General features: G+C 43.0%; 1 protein-coding gene across 11 annotated transcripts in view; it reads right to left on the reverse strand.

Moving 5' to 3' along the window:
• The window catches only part of LYPD6B (LY6/PLAUR domain containing 6B), a 112,977-nt gene that overhangs the window by 52,787 nt on the left and 43,841 nt on the right, over window positions 1-16,349 (reverse strand). For 2 of the 11 annotated variants that reach the window (XR_013228084.1, XR_013228092.1), the window contains exon 2: window positions 14,568-14,649. The exons of the other annotated variants lie outside the window; for them this stretch is intronic. The gene's annotated coding sequence lies outside the window, so the exon portion shown is untranslated. The remainder of the gene's footprint in view (window positions 1-14,567; window positions 14,650-16,349) is intronic. 11 annotated transcript variants of the gene reach the window in all.

Below are 16,349 nucleotides of genomic sequence, written 5' to 3' on the forward strand. Positions count from 1 at the left end.
CCAGATATTTCCCAACTTGGAACTGGCAACCTGACATTGGTCCACATTCACAACATGGGAGTATATATTTATTATGAATGTTCTACAAAAAAGCCTTGTCAAAATCCCTTAGGTTAATTCCCCCCCCCCCAAAAAAGACAAAGATTTATGGTTCCAATTAAGGGTTTTTGGGTTTACTTTACAGACTGCCACAACTACTTTGAACTCCAGGAAACAGAATTCTATAGATTCCTGGTCTCCTTGTCTTTTCCATTTTTGTTGTGGCTTCCTGTCTTGTGTTATTTATGACATTCACATATACTTTTTATTTTTTAACAAAGTTTGGGTCCACTGGCACCTCTAAGACCAACAAAGGTTTTATCCAAGGTATAAGCTTGAATACAGCTTCCTTGGTCTTAAAGGTATCACTGGACTCACTTTGTTCTGCTGCTTCAGACCCACACGGCTACCCACCTGAGTCTTTTTATTTTCTGTTCCTTTTAGAAGTTAATTTTTCAGTCCCTTTTTTGTAGTAAGTTAAAGAACATTCCTCAGCATAAAACACTGCATTAATAGATGGATATACATATACATATCATTCAACATCTGAGTCTATTTATATGTAAGAGTTATATCCTGTCCTATTTAAAAGCACTCAGGAACACTAGTGTGACATATTTCTTCTCTAAAACACATCTAAACTTAGAACTTATTTAACCAAACTTATAAACAAAATCAGATTAAGTCATGCCAAGGCTATTAAACTGTCGTATTTTAGAGACCCCACAGCATTACTAATAAATGTGAAATTTAGTATTTTTTGTCTTTAAAGGCCATTCATAATCTGAGGATATAAAACATAATTTACTTAATTTGTGTGTACATTCTGCTATGACACTTTAACTAATGTTCACATAATTTCATAATTTTTCAAATGGGTAAACAGTTTTATAAAATCCTCCTCTGAAAGCTTCTTAATACAATCAATAGCTAGTGTTTAATAATGCTATTGCTCTTTTAAAAACATATCTAAGATTAAGACCCAAACTAGGGTTGTCACGAGCACTCCGACAGCAGGAAGGAGCAATTAAAAACAACAACAACACTGTCAGCAACTGTGATGTCCCTTCTAGGAAATCCCCAAAGTGGAGTCATGCCTCCCCAAGAATAGCTCTACAGTACAACCGTATCATTTGACTGCTATGCCAATTCAGGGAAAAACATCTCTCTAGGAGGATCTCTAGGAAACCCTCATCCTCTCAAAGAATGGCCAGATTCCAGGAAAGGTATGATGCCACTTCCAGGTTTGCCCAGAAGTGATGTCATACTCTTGCTAATGGATGCCCCAACATGTTTCCGCCCCACTTGATCTTCCACTGGATCTGGCAGCCCTGGCCAAAACTATAGGTAGCAGACCAGTATTCTTCAGCCAAGGCCTATTCCAGTCATGTCAAAAGCCATATGTAGGAATGCAATCCCATGGCAACCAATGGGAAATGAGGGAGGTGGGGATTTATATTGTCATTGTACACCTGGTGCAATGCCATCCCTTCATTTGGAAGTGACATCATCAGTCCAGAGCAAATGCTAAAGCAGTGGTCCCCAACCTGCGGGCCGCGGCCCGGCGCCGGGCCGCAAAGGCCATGGCGCCGGGCCACGGCTCCCTCTCCCCGCCCCCCCCCGCAGTAAAAAACTTCCCAGGCCGCAAGCTTGCGGCCCGGGAAGCTACTTACTGCAGGAGGGCGGGGAGAGGGAATCAGGGCCGGCCCGTGCAGGCCGCACCCGTGCGGCCCGACCCACGGGTGCGGCTCGATCCGCAGGTGTGGCCCGCGGGCGCGGCCGGCCGCGGCCGGCCGCGGCTCGATCCGCGGGCGCGGCCCGAAGTGTGGGCGTGGCCCGCACGGGCGCGGTCCCTGCGGGCGCGGCCCGATGCCCTGCCGGTCCCCAGCCTAATAAAGGTTGGGGACCACTGTGCTAAAGCATTACCCCGACAGAATGACATCACTTCCATACCACAGCAAAAGTGAGGTCATTATGCTGAGCAATGACACCTACCAGTTCTTCATTTCAGGGGCATTACACACACAAACACACACACACACACACACACACAGTGCTCAGAGTTGGTAGCAGGGTAGGAGATCCAGTGGGATCCAGGGCAACCCCAATGGATCCCCCCAGGATCTGGGGTGAAACTCCCTCACTCCTGCCACACTCTCCCACACCTTTTTCACCTAGCTGAGCTCTGATAGAAAAAGTGAGCCCAGTTTTGCAGAAAGCATCTGACAGGAAGAACTGGAAAGAACAGGATTAATCACACTATTTGTACTTATTTTGGGAGGCCGACCTCCCAGCGGGCCCTCAAATTCTCCCAGAGTTACAACTAATAATGATATTGGGTTGCCAACTTCCAGAAAGTAGCTGACGATCTTCTAGGATCACAACTGACCTCCAGGCGACAAGAGATCTGTTCACCTGGAGCAAATGGCCGCTTTGGAGGGTGGACTCTATGACATTATACCCCACTGAAGTTCCTCTCCTCCCCAAAGCCTGCCCTCCTCTGGCTCCACCCTTAAAATCTCTAGGTATTTCCCAACCTTGAGCTGGCCACCCTGCCTCTGGAGGAAATGGCAATTTCAGAAAGCAAAGTCTATTGAATCACTTCCCTGATCAGCTCCTTTCCCAAACTGCACTTTCCCCAGGAACTATTGCAAATAGCCCAAGTCCGAGTTGGCAACCCTAGACCACAAGACGGCCTGCACCAACCAGTGCATTTCAACAGCAATGAACCAGAAGGCACAGGTAATAAATAAATAAATCCAACTTTTACTCTGCAGCCCTTTCGCCCTCTGATCAGCCACCTGTTATCAGCCCTTGCCTCCCTACAGACAATTTACTTATTTCATTCCCATTTCTGTTTAGCTCCCTCTGGGATCTCTGAAAATGCAAGACAGCCAGATGTCAGTGGCTATTGTGCCCCAGCGAGGAAGACCACTAAAAACAAAACACTTTCTACCTAGATGTAACTGGCATGGAATTTGAACTGTTTGAGAACCAATACAGCTAGGGTAATCAACCTCCAGGCTGAAATTTCAACTGGTTTCCAGACTAGAGGGGAAATGACTGGTTTGGCTGATGGGCTCTATGTCATTATACCTCACCTAGGCCCCATCTCCCCAAACCTCTCTCTCCCCAGGCTCCACCCCAATTGTCTGGAATTTCCCTCTATACATGTCAAATACAAAATATTCATATTCTAGAATAGATTACAAAACAGCAGGCATTTCCGCACTGTTTAAATGTAGTGAAATACTTATCTTACAGAGTCATTATATTCTGGCCCCTCCATGACCGTTTACGCACTGAAGGTTTCATGTTGGGCTGCAGACTGGAGTTTTAGTCATGGCAGGTTGCCCTACCACTTCCTGCACCCACATGGGGGAGCACTTGGCCCGGCACACCTCATCCGCTCCCAATTTGTGTTCTTGCATGGAAGCTGGGGCAGTAAAGTTCCTAGTGCATAAACGGTCCATATGACGTCATCAACATCCAGCATCTGGGCAGTAACCAGCCAGCTACATCCTCCATTTTAAAGCGCTAGTTGAGGAATCACATAATGTGGATTCACTAACCTATTTAGTGTGAGCTACTGGAGAACAACCAGCAGAGGGAAGGTATGGAACTAAAACAAACTACAGGTGCCTGCCTCGTCCTGCCCTCACACCCGCCTCCCTCTCCCTTGTTCCTGGGGATGGGAATGTCTTTTTTAAAATGTCTAACATTCTGGACCAACTAATAGGCAGACAAGCATGCAGGTGATGCCAGAAAATAATTTTTTCCCCAAAGTTGTAACACAAAGCACAACACTCTCTAAAGTCTCTCCCCCCCAAAAAAAATCAGGAACAAGATTAATTTTTAAAAGTATCAAAAGACTCATGATTCCATAAAGGGTGGCATTCAAAAAGTGCTATGCATCTATGATTATATGCATAGACACTTAAACAGAGAAGTATGATTTTTAAAAAAAAACTAGTGGGCATTGCGGGACCTTTAAAGCATGGAGAAAGGGAATTGGTTGCCTGGATGACAGGTGGAAGAGGGTCGCATATAAAGTGCGTTGCTCTCTTCCGCCATTTCCAGCAGCCGATGTGGAGGGTGAGAAGTGTGAAAAGGCTGCAGACGAAAGCGACACAGCAGAAAGGTAAGGAGGAGCTTGGATGCACGATAATATTTAGCACTATACCATTAATCTGGCATGCCACTGTTTTTAGTGTTGTGCGGAAATGCCTAGCCAAATTCTCTCCAACGAAGTTCATTCCCCAGTGACAAATTCTCCATTTCCCGATCTCCATTATGTGAAAATGTGCCAAATGACATTGTCATACACTGGAACGATAGAAGGGTGGGTCAGGTGAGTTATTTTTGTGGCATATAGTTTTCAGTGGGCCATGCTGACCTCCAACCTGTGGTGACGCAGCTGAGCAGCACATTCCATGTATTTAATTCAGCCTATTTTGGCATGCAACTGTAAAGGCTCAAAAATCTTCTTTTCTGGCAGTAGGCCAAAACAGATCTGGGCTGCATTTAACTTTTGGCACCAGCATTTACACAGCTATTTAAGCACAAAAGCACCGTTTAACAGATGCAAAAACCAAACTGAAATAACAAGTCTGGTTTATATGATAACCATTTGTTTGTGTTTAATTCCAGGGGGAAACAGTGAAGGAAACAAATAAATCAAAATGGAAGACTGATTTGCAAATGTACTGATCTTAATTGTGGAATGCTGAGGGATCCTGTTGTTATGCTCCATCCATCTCCTCTCAAGCATGGGGGTATCCTTTTATTTAAGGTGGGGTGCTCAGTTGTGCAGTGTTACATCTCCTCTGTCCCGAAACCCAAGAAATACATTCCAATCTACCCTTCCAAACTACATTACGTTTTGCTATTCATACATTACAATCGCTATTATTCCAAATAAGGAATAAAATTATGAGGGTGAGAATACAGGTGTAAGGACTGGATGTAATTGGCATACGTAGTCCCTGGATGAGGTACAGCAGTCAGCTGTGCAATCGGCCAGGAATCTGGGTGTGATCCTTGATGTCTCCCTTATGATGGAGGTGTGAGTATTGAAGGTAGATCAGCTGGCATTTCCCCACTTTTGCCAACTGAAGCTACTGGCACCCTACCTGCCCCCACACCACCTATTCACAGTGATCTATGTGACAGTCACCGCCAGGTTATTTTTTATCCTGGCCTACCCCTGATTCTGATCTGGAAACTGCAATTGGTCCAGAATACAGCAGTGCAGACCCCCCATGAGAATATCTTGGAAGACCTACAACAGGCCAGTCCTAAGGCAAATGCACTGGCTCCCAATGGAATTCCAGATCCAGTTCAAGGCATCGATATTAACCTTCAAAGCCATTTGTGACATGGGCCTAGTGTACCTGAGGAACCATCTGACTGACTATGCCCCCAAAGGGTACTGCGTTCTGCTAATTCCAACAGGTTGGTGATACCCAAACCAAGAGAAGTATGTTTGACCTCAACCCAGAGCCAGGGCAAGGCCTATAAGGTGGAGTTCTTCTTCTATTATTATTATTATTATTATTATTATTATTATTATTATTATTATTATTATTATTACATTTATATCCCGCATCCCCCCGGAGGCTTGAGGCATTTGATTGGGGCCAGGCATTTGGTTCTGCCAGGCATTTGGTTGGGGCCAATGAACCCCAAATGTGAACATTACTCAGGTCCCCCCTCTGGATGAATCTTATTCTGAAGTCCAAAATCAAATCCTGTACTCTGATTGTTTTAATTATTTTAATTGGCTGTAATAGTTTTGGAGTATAGTTTTGGTCTTTCAGTTTCTAATTACTTCATTTAGTTATTCATGCAGTGTATTTAGACCTCACACATCCTCCATGGAACTCAGGGAGAAAGCAGATTCCTCCATCCTCCATTTAATGATTGCAACAACCCTGGTGAGATAGATCAGGCGGAGACTATGCTTTTTGGACAGAGGTCATGCTGTGGGTTTCACAATCAGGCAGGGATTTGAACATGGCACTTCAGAGTTCTAATCTAAGTATCTAACCACTAAGTATCTAACCACTATATCACACAGGCTATCAATATTGGGTTACAAGGCACTGATAGAAGCACATATGTATTTTGCATAGGTTAAAATTGACAGGGTTTACAGGCTAGTATCAAACACACACTACAGGGCTAATTTTTAAAAGGCTTTTTTCTCATAGCAAAAGTGAAACATTCTACAGCTCCATTTATATCAGCTACAGAAACTTAAGTACATCCTTCACCATCTCCAACAATGAGACACACAAGTAGTAAATGGTGTTGGATTTCTCCCTTCCAAACGTTTCCTTCCCAGCATGAGTAACTCTTAAAACAATTGTACCCACAGTAAACCCTTGCAGAACTATATCTGTCTGGCTTGCACAAAAGCCGTCTGGCATTCTAAAGGGCTGTTTAACTCTCAGTTATTAGGCATTTATCGTTTCCTGCAATTTAGACCCTGGCTCTGGCGGTCTCTTTGATGTTCTGTAGTTGTGAGGCTGAGAAAAGACCCACCACTAGCAATGCCGTCTCAGGAAAGTGTGGCTCCTTGTTCTTTCATTTGTACTTGTTTGGTCACAGGAGCGATACAGGAGGAAATCTCTTTTACTTACGTTTTGAAATTACTCTCAATTACAGTGGCTAGCAAAGCTTGCCGTAACAAATAGTCGGCCACCCACATAAAGCAAGCTCTTGGCTCCTACCTACTACATAAGCAGCCAGATGCTAATGCTAAAAATACCTATTGTGCTACAAAAGACTCAGACTTTTACCTTAGCTCACTGCTGCCCAGCTAAATCCCCAGCTGATGCTCCAACTCTGGAACACCCATTCCACAAAACGGCATTTATTTCAGGGAATCTTTTCTTGAGTTCAGATCTGACCCTCCCCATGTGTTCCACAATTACATTGAAAAGGGGTTGTATGACTGTGTCATCATGTACTTAGTCAATGATGAAGCCTTTTCAGTGTGTGCATGTGCAGAAACATTAGAACATCATAACATTCTAAAAAGGCTAGATATATCATGGGGAATAGCATGGTTGCTACCATAGTTGGCCATCGATGAATTGGATATACCGATTCATAACTGTGTTATTCAATAGTTAAGAAGCATGATAAATGTGTCATCATGTACTTCCTCAGGAACGGAACCTCCTTTTTTATGTGCATGTACAGTAATGCTATAACATCATAACATTATAAAAAAAGGCTGATGTGTCATGGGAAACAGCATCACTGCTGCCATAGCTGGTGATTGTCAAGCTGGATAAACTGATTTATAACAGTGTTATTCAATAATTATGAAACATGCTAAATGGAAACACCACACATCTTGAGTTTCCATGATTATCAAATCAGTGATTATCAATCCATTATTTCCAGATGTTTAAAATACTGGATTGTCATTGAAAACGCACCAGGTGCAATAGGGGAAGAGAAAGGGAGGTGAAATGAAGAAACAATACAAGCACGAGATGACAAAACCTACTGACCGAGAAAATGAAAGGAACTTCATGGATGGCTAATTGCATGGAGAAAGCTACATTAAACCTCATTGCTCATTTTGTCCTTGCATTAAAAAAAAAAATCAGCACCAGTGCAATAAAAACTCAGCCTGTTTTTCAGGGGGCTTGGGCTGGGGGCAGGATGCACACACGATACTGAGGCCACAAGACGGTAGTATGTATTCAACATGGTACCTTTGAAAGTGGTCTTGGTTCAAGTTCAGTTATATATTTCTCATGCTTAAGTCTCAGTGAAAGCAGTGGAGTATGAGTTAGCTACATACCTAACCTGTTCCACTGACTGCAGATGGATTTATTTGTTTAACTGTAGCCAAGATCACTTTGTTTTGCTGTGTGAGAATTGCTCACACAGGACACAGGGCTGTCCACTTCCAGGTGGGTGCCCTGGAATTCTTCTGGAATTAAAACTGCTCTCCAAACGAGAGAGACCAGATCCCCTGGAGAAAGGGGCTGCCTTGTAGGGTGGACTGTATGATTTCATGCCTCCCCAGGCTCCCAGCACCAAACTCTCCAAGAATTGCCCAGTCCAGAATTGACAACTTTATCTGGAAAGGACTATGATCTGAAACACTTGACTTTTCCCCACCACATTTTTATAGTTAATAACCAGTCAGGTGCAGTGACTGCTGCCACAAAGGACATGCTGCACGATCAAATGCTGAATTGATTTGAACAGCAAATGTCTCCAGGCAGTGAGATGTTAACAAGCAGCTGTTTTTGTGCAGCAGAAACATCTACCCTACATGAGGCCATTTTAGCAGGCAGGCTAAACAGAAAACATCCCCATGCTGGATAATCTGATAGCAGTCCATTCCTGTTGCTACAGGCTGAAAAGTGAGATTTTTTCCAGTTCGAATGGTTTTTAATGCACTCATTTTTTAATGCCTCATGCTTTCAGTGCTATGTCCCTGAAAATGTGTAAGACCCCACATCAAGACAAACTGAAAAAAACGTTTTGTTTTGTTTTTTTGCAACAGAATAGGCAGGTCACTGCAGAGTAAATGAATGCAGCACCCCCAGCAATGTGTAAGGGAGGAAGCTCAAGCATCAATACTGGGTATGAGGGAAAGGGATGTTGCAGTACAGTTGCTGGGCCTCTCAATACAGCCAGAGACCTCCAGCTCTCTCCTTTAATCGCCCACTGCTACTCAGCTGGGTAGCAAGAAAAAATTTCCTAGCAAAATGGGGATGTAGTTGATGGCCTCAGCATGATGACATCACTTCCAGCATGACCCAGAAGTTATGCCATCACATCAGATAACACTCTAGCATGGCTGAGTGCTTCAGTATTACCCCCAGTAAACACCATTGCCCTAGGAACACCAGTCACCCCCACCAAAAAAAAAAAAAAGCCCTGTAATTCCCTGTCTCCTCCATCGCTTGCCAATTGCCAGGCATCCCATGTCACAGGTCTCTTCAGATTTTAAGTATGAAACACAAAACATTGGGGGACAGAATGTAGCAGCCAAGTTTTAGATTAACACATCCACAGGACTGGTGCCATTTATTTATTTGTGTTGCTTATATTCTTCCTTTCTCACTGAGACTGCAGGAGATCCAGGGGTAGTCAAACTGCGGCCCTCCAGATATCCATGGACTACAATTCCCACGAGGAATTGTAGTCCATGGACATCTGGAGGGCCGCAATTTGACTACCCCTGAATTAGACAGTGTAAATAAATCTAGTGTTCGTCAATGCAATCAACATGATAGGACATCTAATAAGCATTTTTTTAAATTTACGTCAGGTCACCCAGATGTTCATGGACTACAATTCCCATGAGCCCCTGCCAGCAAACGCTGGCAGAGGCTCATGGGAATTGTAGTCAATGAACATCTGGAGGACCACAGGTTGACTATCCCTGTTTTAAAAGACTGTAGGAGGTGGAAATTGCAATGCTAGAAATTTCCTAGTAATAACTTACAGTGGGAAAACAATCGTAGGACCATACTTCTCTTCTTCCCACCAGTGTACACTTTCCTGGCTATACCCATCACCAGCAGTGCAATACTCCACAAAATTAGACCCTTGCAAGTCAAGCTTCTATGAAAAGGTATAACTGGCTGGGATTGCATTGTGTTACAGATAATAACTTCCAGTTATCATTAAGCATGGTCAGTGCTGGTCCCTAAGGTACTACTGGATTCACATGTAACGGTTTACTGCAGACCAAGATGGCTACCCTCTGAAACTGCTCCTAACCACAATTTGACATTAGGGAGTTGAGGCTAGTTTGGAAATCCTAGTAAATAAAATTTGGTTAACATCAGTGATTGCTGAACTTGTGCCAGAGTAACAATTGTGGTTAAAGATAGGAATAAAGAGGTTGAGGGAATTCATGCCAGAGGGAGGAAGGCTGGAATTGAAATGAGTGGGCTGTATGAACCTCTGGCTCATTTGTTTAAGGTTTTAAACCTGTGGATTTTTAATTGGTTTTTTAATTTGACAGCATTGTTCTACTGCAAAGTTGAAAAGCAGCATGGAACTGTAAATATATGTAAATATCTACAGCATTATGTCTTCACTGACCATCTGCATCTATCTTTCCAAGGTAGCTCTTACTTACAAATCAACATGCATTCTGTTTGAGTGGCATAAAACCTACAGCTAGGAGACAAAGGAATCCTGCTATTCTTTATCTGCTCTGTAGGGGAGTTTCTCAGTCCTGACTCAATGTGGTTATCACAGCTCTAGGTCAGAGTTTAAATGCCCTATGCATTATCTATGTTCAGTTGAAGAGCATGGCATTGTTTCACTGTGGTTCAAATAACTTCACTTTGTAGAACAAGGTTGTAATTTTGCTCATTTAAGAGTCAAAGTATTTACTTGCAGCTAAGCAGGCCACTGGGCCAGAGATAACAAGAGATAACACTAAGCTAACAGGACACTAAACTTCACAGATAAGAGTACTCTTGAAACAATGAAATTAGTTAATAACAGGAGAAAGGAAATTACCACAGCAAGATCTGACTCCAGGAGCACCTTAGAGACCAAGATTTTGGGGCTATAAGCTTCTAAGAGTCTAAGCTCTCTTCCTCAGCTACCCTCTGAAACTATCTTTGGGGAAATTAGTATGTTGCTGACAATGGAATGGAAGGAAACTAATAAGGAATATTTCTTAGCCATCATTTTCTTTAAGTGAATTTGAAAACAGAGAGCCAAACACAAATCTAGATATAAGCTTTCAAGAATCAAAGGGAGCTTTGACTTTTGGAAGTTTAATTCTTGTGCGTCTCTTGTGCTATCGAATCCCCAGGCTAACTAATCTCTGGACTACAGAGATTCATTCCCTGTAGAAATTGGCTGCTTTGGAGGGTGGACTCTGTAGCTTCATACCCCACTGAGGTCCCTCTGTTGTTAAATTCTACGCTCTTCAGGCTCTGGACTCAAAATATCTACGTATTTCTCAACTCAGAGCTGGCAATCCTAGCTGGTGTGGCCAACCCAACAGTATGTATATGTGCATGAATGGATAATAGTGTAAAAGGTAAAGGTAAAGGTATCCCCTGTGCAAGCACCGGGTCATGTCTGACCCTTGGGGTGACGCCCTCTAGCGTTTTCATGGCAGACTCAATACGGGGTGGTTTGCCATTCCCTTCCCCAGTCATTACCATTACCATTACCAAGCTGGGTACTCATTTTACTGACCTCTGAAGGATGGAAGGCTGAGTCAACCTTGAGCCGGTTGCTGGGATTGAACTCCCAGCCTAATGGGCAGTGCTTTCAGACTGCATGTCTGCTGCCTTACCACTCTGCGCCACAAGAGGCTCTGATAATAGCACAGGGTGCTCAAATTGCTTGTGTAAACCTTCGATAAAACATTAGTTTGTTTTCATGAAGTACTGGTAGGTGGATGTTCCCTCCTTTCTTTACGTCTTGGGAAAACATCCCATGGGTTTCTTAAGGCCTGGTCCCAGGTCATGATCATCCCTGAGGGTTCCCTTCCTCACACAGGCCAGGCAGATCTTGCCGAATTTGCCTGCCGGGCCAAGCATCTCACCCAGGTGTGCCAGCTGAGTGCATCCTGCTCAGTGATGGTAGTAGCCACATGCCACATGAGACTCTCCTAGGCCTATTATTCATGGAGGGGAAGGTCCACATTCGAGGTGGAATGGCTGCAGCTAAAATCACCAATAATGCATGCCGCAGGCGGCAGCCGGGCACAGAGTCGACATATGCTGCTGAAAAAGCTGCGTTAGTAAGATGCGGAAGAAAGTGGAGCTTCCTGGGCGACCAGGGTGCAATCAGAAGCGGCTCCGAAGTGGCCGCATGCATAATCGGGGAAGGTCCGTGGTGTACAGGGCTTCTGGGTGTGCTTGCTCTCTCCCCTTCCATGCCCTTCGGATCCGCCAGCAGGGCTTGCACCTGCACGTGCTGTGGCCGCCCTGCTTGGCGGCCCAGCCTCGGTCAGCACCATGCTCGCCTCCCTTCCTGTTTGCTCCGCATCGCCGCCTCATCGGCCGCAGCCAGTGGCTGCTCTGGGTTTTGCCGCCGTTGCGTTCATCCCGTGCATTTGCGGTTTGCTTTGCTTCTTCCTCCTCCATGTTTTCCATGCGACCGCCAAACGCCGTTTCAGCGGCCGTGCATAATAGGCCCTAGGTTGGGTTTTGCTCCATGAGGGGGATGCAGTAGGGGAAGAAATGGGGTCTTTCCAGGGCTATTTTCATCACCCAGGTCATCCCTGGAGGCAGAAGGCACCCCCCTTCCCCACATGCATACACCTTCTAGCATTTGCAGATTTCACCATTTACTGTGATCCCAAGAATGGAACCCCAGGAATCTTGAAGGTCTACTGCACTGGTAAACAGTGATGGAAGTTTTCTAGGAAAATGTAAATTGAAAATGATTGAATAAATAATTTACATATTTAAATAATGTTAGCAAAAGAAGGCAAATATAACAAGTACAAACTGAGACTCCACACAGACCCTGGGGGGTTGTCCATGCTTTGTATCCTACACTTATTGATTTGCAGTACACCAGCTAGGATAGCTATCGATTAACAGACTGTATTGACTCAAATGATTAAATGCAGGCAATTTTGTAGGGTATTATTGATCAAAAAACAAATCTGTAAGAATCTGACTTTATTTCAAAGACAGTAACTCATAGTTTAATAACTGTAAGCAAATTCTTTGTTTCCACAGCTTTACACATGATTCACTTTATAACTTTTATATCAGTGGTCCGCAACCTTTCCGTTGCCCGGTGTTGATACCTTCACGGTCCGGCACTGGGCCACAGCCCGGGGGTTGCGGACCACTGTTTTATATCATTAACATGTTGACTTGGGAATTTGGGGGACCACAGAAAAAGTGCTTAAATGCATAAAATGATGCACAATTGTTAATGTGCTGAACCACAAAATTAAACTCCATTGTCTATTACTACTGTCTGAGGTATATTGTTATGATGATCTCGCTTTCTTCCTTTCCTCATGCACAAAATTTTCCCTTTGTTTCATCTTTCTTTCTTTCTTGCTGAGTAGCCCCTGTATCTATTATCTTCTTGTTTACGGCAGTCCCACCCTTTCATAATGTTATATAGTTTGATGATAGTCTAGCCCTGTGGTCCCCAACCTTTTTCGGACCGGTACCGAGAGCATTACGGCCCAGTACCGGTCCGAAAAGGTTGGGGAACATTGCCGCCCATGAATTTGAGGAAAGAGACAAAATCATTTATATTTTACTTCTGTAATGGCACACAAAAGCCTTTAGAAAGTTCAAAAATAAACAAAATGTTTTATTTAACTTGGTGGAGAAAAGGTAAATGGAATCAGGGGTAAAATGAGGTGAACCAATGATACAAACGGAGGTAACTCTGTAATTACCTAAATCCAGCTGATATATTGCCAACAAGTAAGTGCTTTTGCTTTTCAACAAGGTCTTTGAAACTTTGAGGAGAAAGGCTTTCTTTTCCGTTTCTGCTTTTGCTCACAAACATAGGTTTCTGAGTTTCACTGACACTTCATATTCAGAAGGCAGGAACATACAACAAAGTTCCCAAAATCCTTCTGTGTACACAGACCAGAAATCAATTAATGTGCTTTTTCATAGTTCTCTCAGGGCTCTCTTAGTCCCACCTACTTCACAGAATTTCAGTTGTGGGGAGAAGAAGGGTTGGTGATTGTAAGTTACTCTGAGATTCCTTTAGGTAGTGAAAAGCCGGTTATAAAAAACAGTTCTAATAATTCAAAATAACTAATTCTAAACTAATAAATAAAATGTCTAGAATGGTCTGCTAATCAGCCTTGGGCTACATATTCACAAATTCCGTGTTAAAGGCCAGGGATTGTTTACAATGAACATTTATCTTAATTGGCAGTATTCCATTATTTACGTAAAACTATCCCTGTTAATATCACAGCAAGAAACAGTACTTCTATTCTGAATTTATTTTCAGTTCCTTGATGAGTTTGATGCATTTTAACATTTCTTGCCTTAACAAATGGAGAACCATGAGTCTACGCTTCTTTAGTAATACCCCATTAGTAGCAGCCTGATCTTATATAAGACTTGATACAAGACTTGAACCTGGATACGTTCACTCTCTCTTGAAATACTTTATGCCAGGGGTAGTCAAACTGCGACCTTCCAGATGCATTTGCTGGCAGGGGCTCATGGGAATTGTAGTCCATGGACATCTGGAGGGCTGCAGTTTGACTACCCCTGCTTTATGCAGTATTATTTCTCCCTGTGCTGCCAGAAATATTTTTCCTTCACAGTTGCTCACAAATTGAAAATTAATTTCTTCAGCTCATTACCATGAATCTGATAAAAATCATGAATATTCATTTCTTCCCACCAAACGAACGAGACTTTTGTCAATGATAGCATAATCATATGTTGGCAGCAGAAAAACATCTGCAGTTATGCAGGCTTCCTTTCTAAATTCCTCTCGGCAACACTAATCAAGAGCTCCATTCTCAAAATGAACTATGTAACATGCACAGTTTTGAAAGGACATACCTGTGTTAATGCATCTTTTATTTGTAACCAGCAGCTACGGAGGAACATGTAGGAACAGCTAAGTCCAGTCCTCCGTAGAAGTCTGTCATCACAAAAGAGATAAAACAGTCATGGCACTGGACTTCCATCACAAGTTCTCATTGTTGGAGGGGGGGGGGGTTGTTGTTCCTGGATTAGGTAGCAAAGATTCCCACTCTTGACTTGCAACATTCATAGCTCCTAGGCACCTAAGATGCCACAAACAGGAAATTTCAGAAGACCACAACAGAAAGATTTACTGAATCATGCTAAATGAAGAGACATTTTTCCAAATATATGCATAAAATCTTGAATTAAACTGCCATGTCAGCATTTCAAGATGTATCTCTTCCCTTTCCATCCTGTGCCCTCACCTATGTCTCAAAAAAGATAACATTTATGATCCTTTGATTTTTATTTCTCCACACCAGCCCTCGGGCATACTATAGCAAAGGAAAAGGAACAGAAGAGAAAATGAAGCAACTTATAAAGATACTCAAGAATTTTAATATTCCATCTCTTTTTCCAGTGCTGTTGATATTTGTATCTCAAAAGTTTTATGCTTTCAGCCACTACCTGGCTTCTCGTTTGTACCTTTTGTACGATCTCTTGTGGTCTGTGGGCTTTTCCTTCGCTTTGCCAAAGTGGTGTGCTGTTTCTACTGCCACAGTTCCAGCACCTGCATTTGCCAAAACAGCAGCGGTGTCCGTGATTGTGCTAGTCTACACTGCAGATCCAACCATTTAATTGAGCACTAGCATATCCATCACTTTTGCCAACCTCCATGAAAAGCACTCTGAAAGCAGCTGATTCCCTTTTCCTCTTCCAGTCACAAACCAGGCAATGATAAAAGAGCTTTAACCCAGTTCCTAGGCCCAATAACTAAAGTAAAACAATGCTTAGTAAGGCTTGTGCTATTTGCTGCTTGCCTTATACCTAGTTTCTAGCCCTCTATCTAGTGAAGGGAGTTGCTTCCATATCCACACATGTAATCTCTGTCACTGCAAAATTTCTTCTGAGACTTTTCTGAAGATCCACAATAAATTCGAACCCCTTCCCAGTTCAGTGCTTTAGTCATGGTTCTTTTTTTAAAAGTTACATAGGGGAGTCGGTGAAGCTCAGTTATCAGGCCATTTTGGTCTCACCTTGGCTTAACTTTGCACATACTACAGAGAAATAACCACCTGCCAAGCGCTATCTTTGAAAACCAACATGGCAAAGATAAAATGTGTCAAATCTAGATAGACAGACATTGTTTGATCTGCCACTTATTCAGCCTCTTTGCCTACAGCAGGAATTAGTTCAAACATTCCTTACCCTGATTAGCAGCAAAAGGAAGTAAAAAAAAAAAGTTGAGATGAATTACAGGATTCGTACACGAACTGAACAGGGTGCTCCCATTTTTTTATTCAGAATATTCACGTATTCTAAATAAATATTAGACTACTTACTCTATTTCTTTATTATTCATTAGAACAGAATTTATTAAGAGCTTTTGATAGCCCTAGCTGTATGAAAATAATTTAAATAATTATTCCATGGTCAGTTGAGGTAGTAAGAACCTTCTCCTAATTCAAATAGAAAATAGCTAGCAATGTTGGGTGGAAATGGTTGTGTTATACACTAGTGTTGCCAGTGAAAGGTTGGGAACCAGAGGGGTGACATGGGGAAGGACAGGAACAATGCCCCAATTTCACTTCCAGTGAATGCCTGGTAATGTCACTGAATGACATTGATGTGGCACTCTAGGATTTAGTCAAAACT

The sequence above is a fragment of the Paroedura picta genome, chromosome 2 (genome assembly GCF_049243985.1).
Source record: "Paroedura picta isolate Pp20150507F chromosome 2, Ppicta_v3.0, whole genome shotgun sequence".
NCBI classification, from domain to species: Eukaryota; Metazoa; Chordata; class Lepidosauria; order Squamata; family Gekkonidae; genus Paroedura; species Paroedura picta.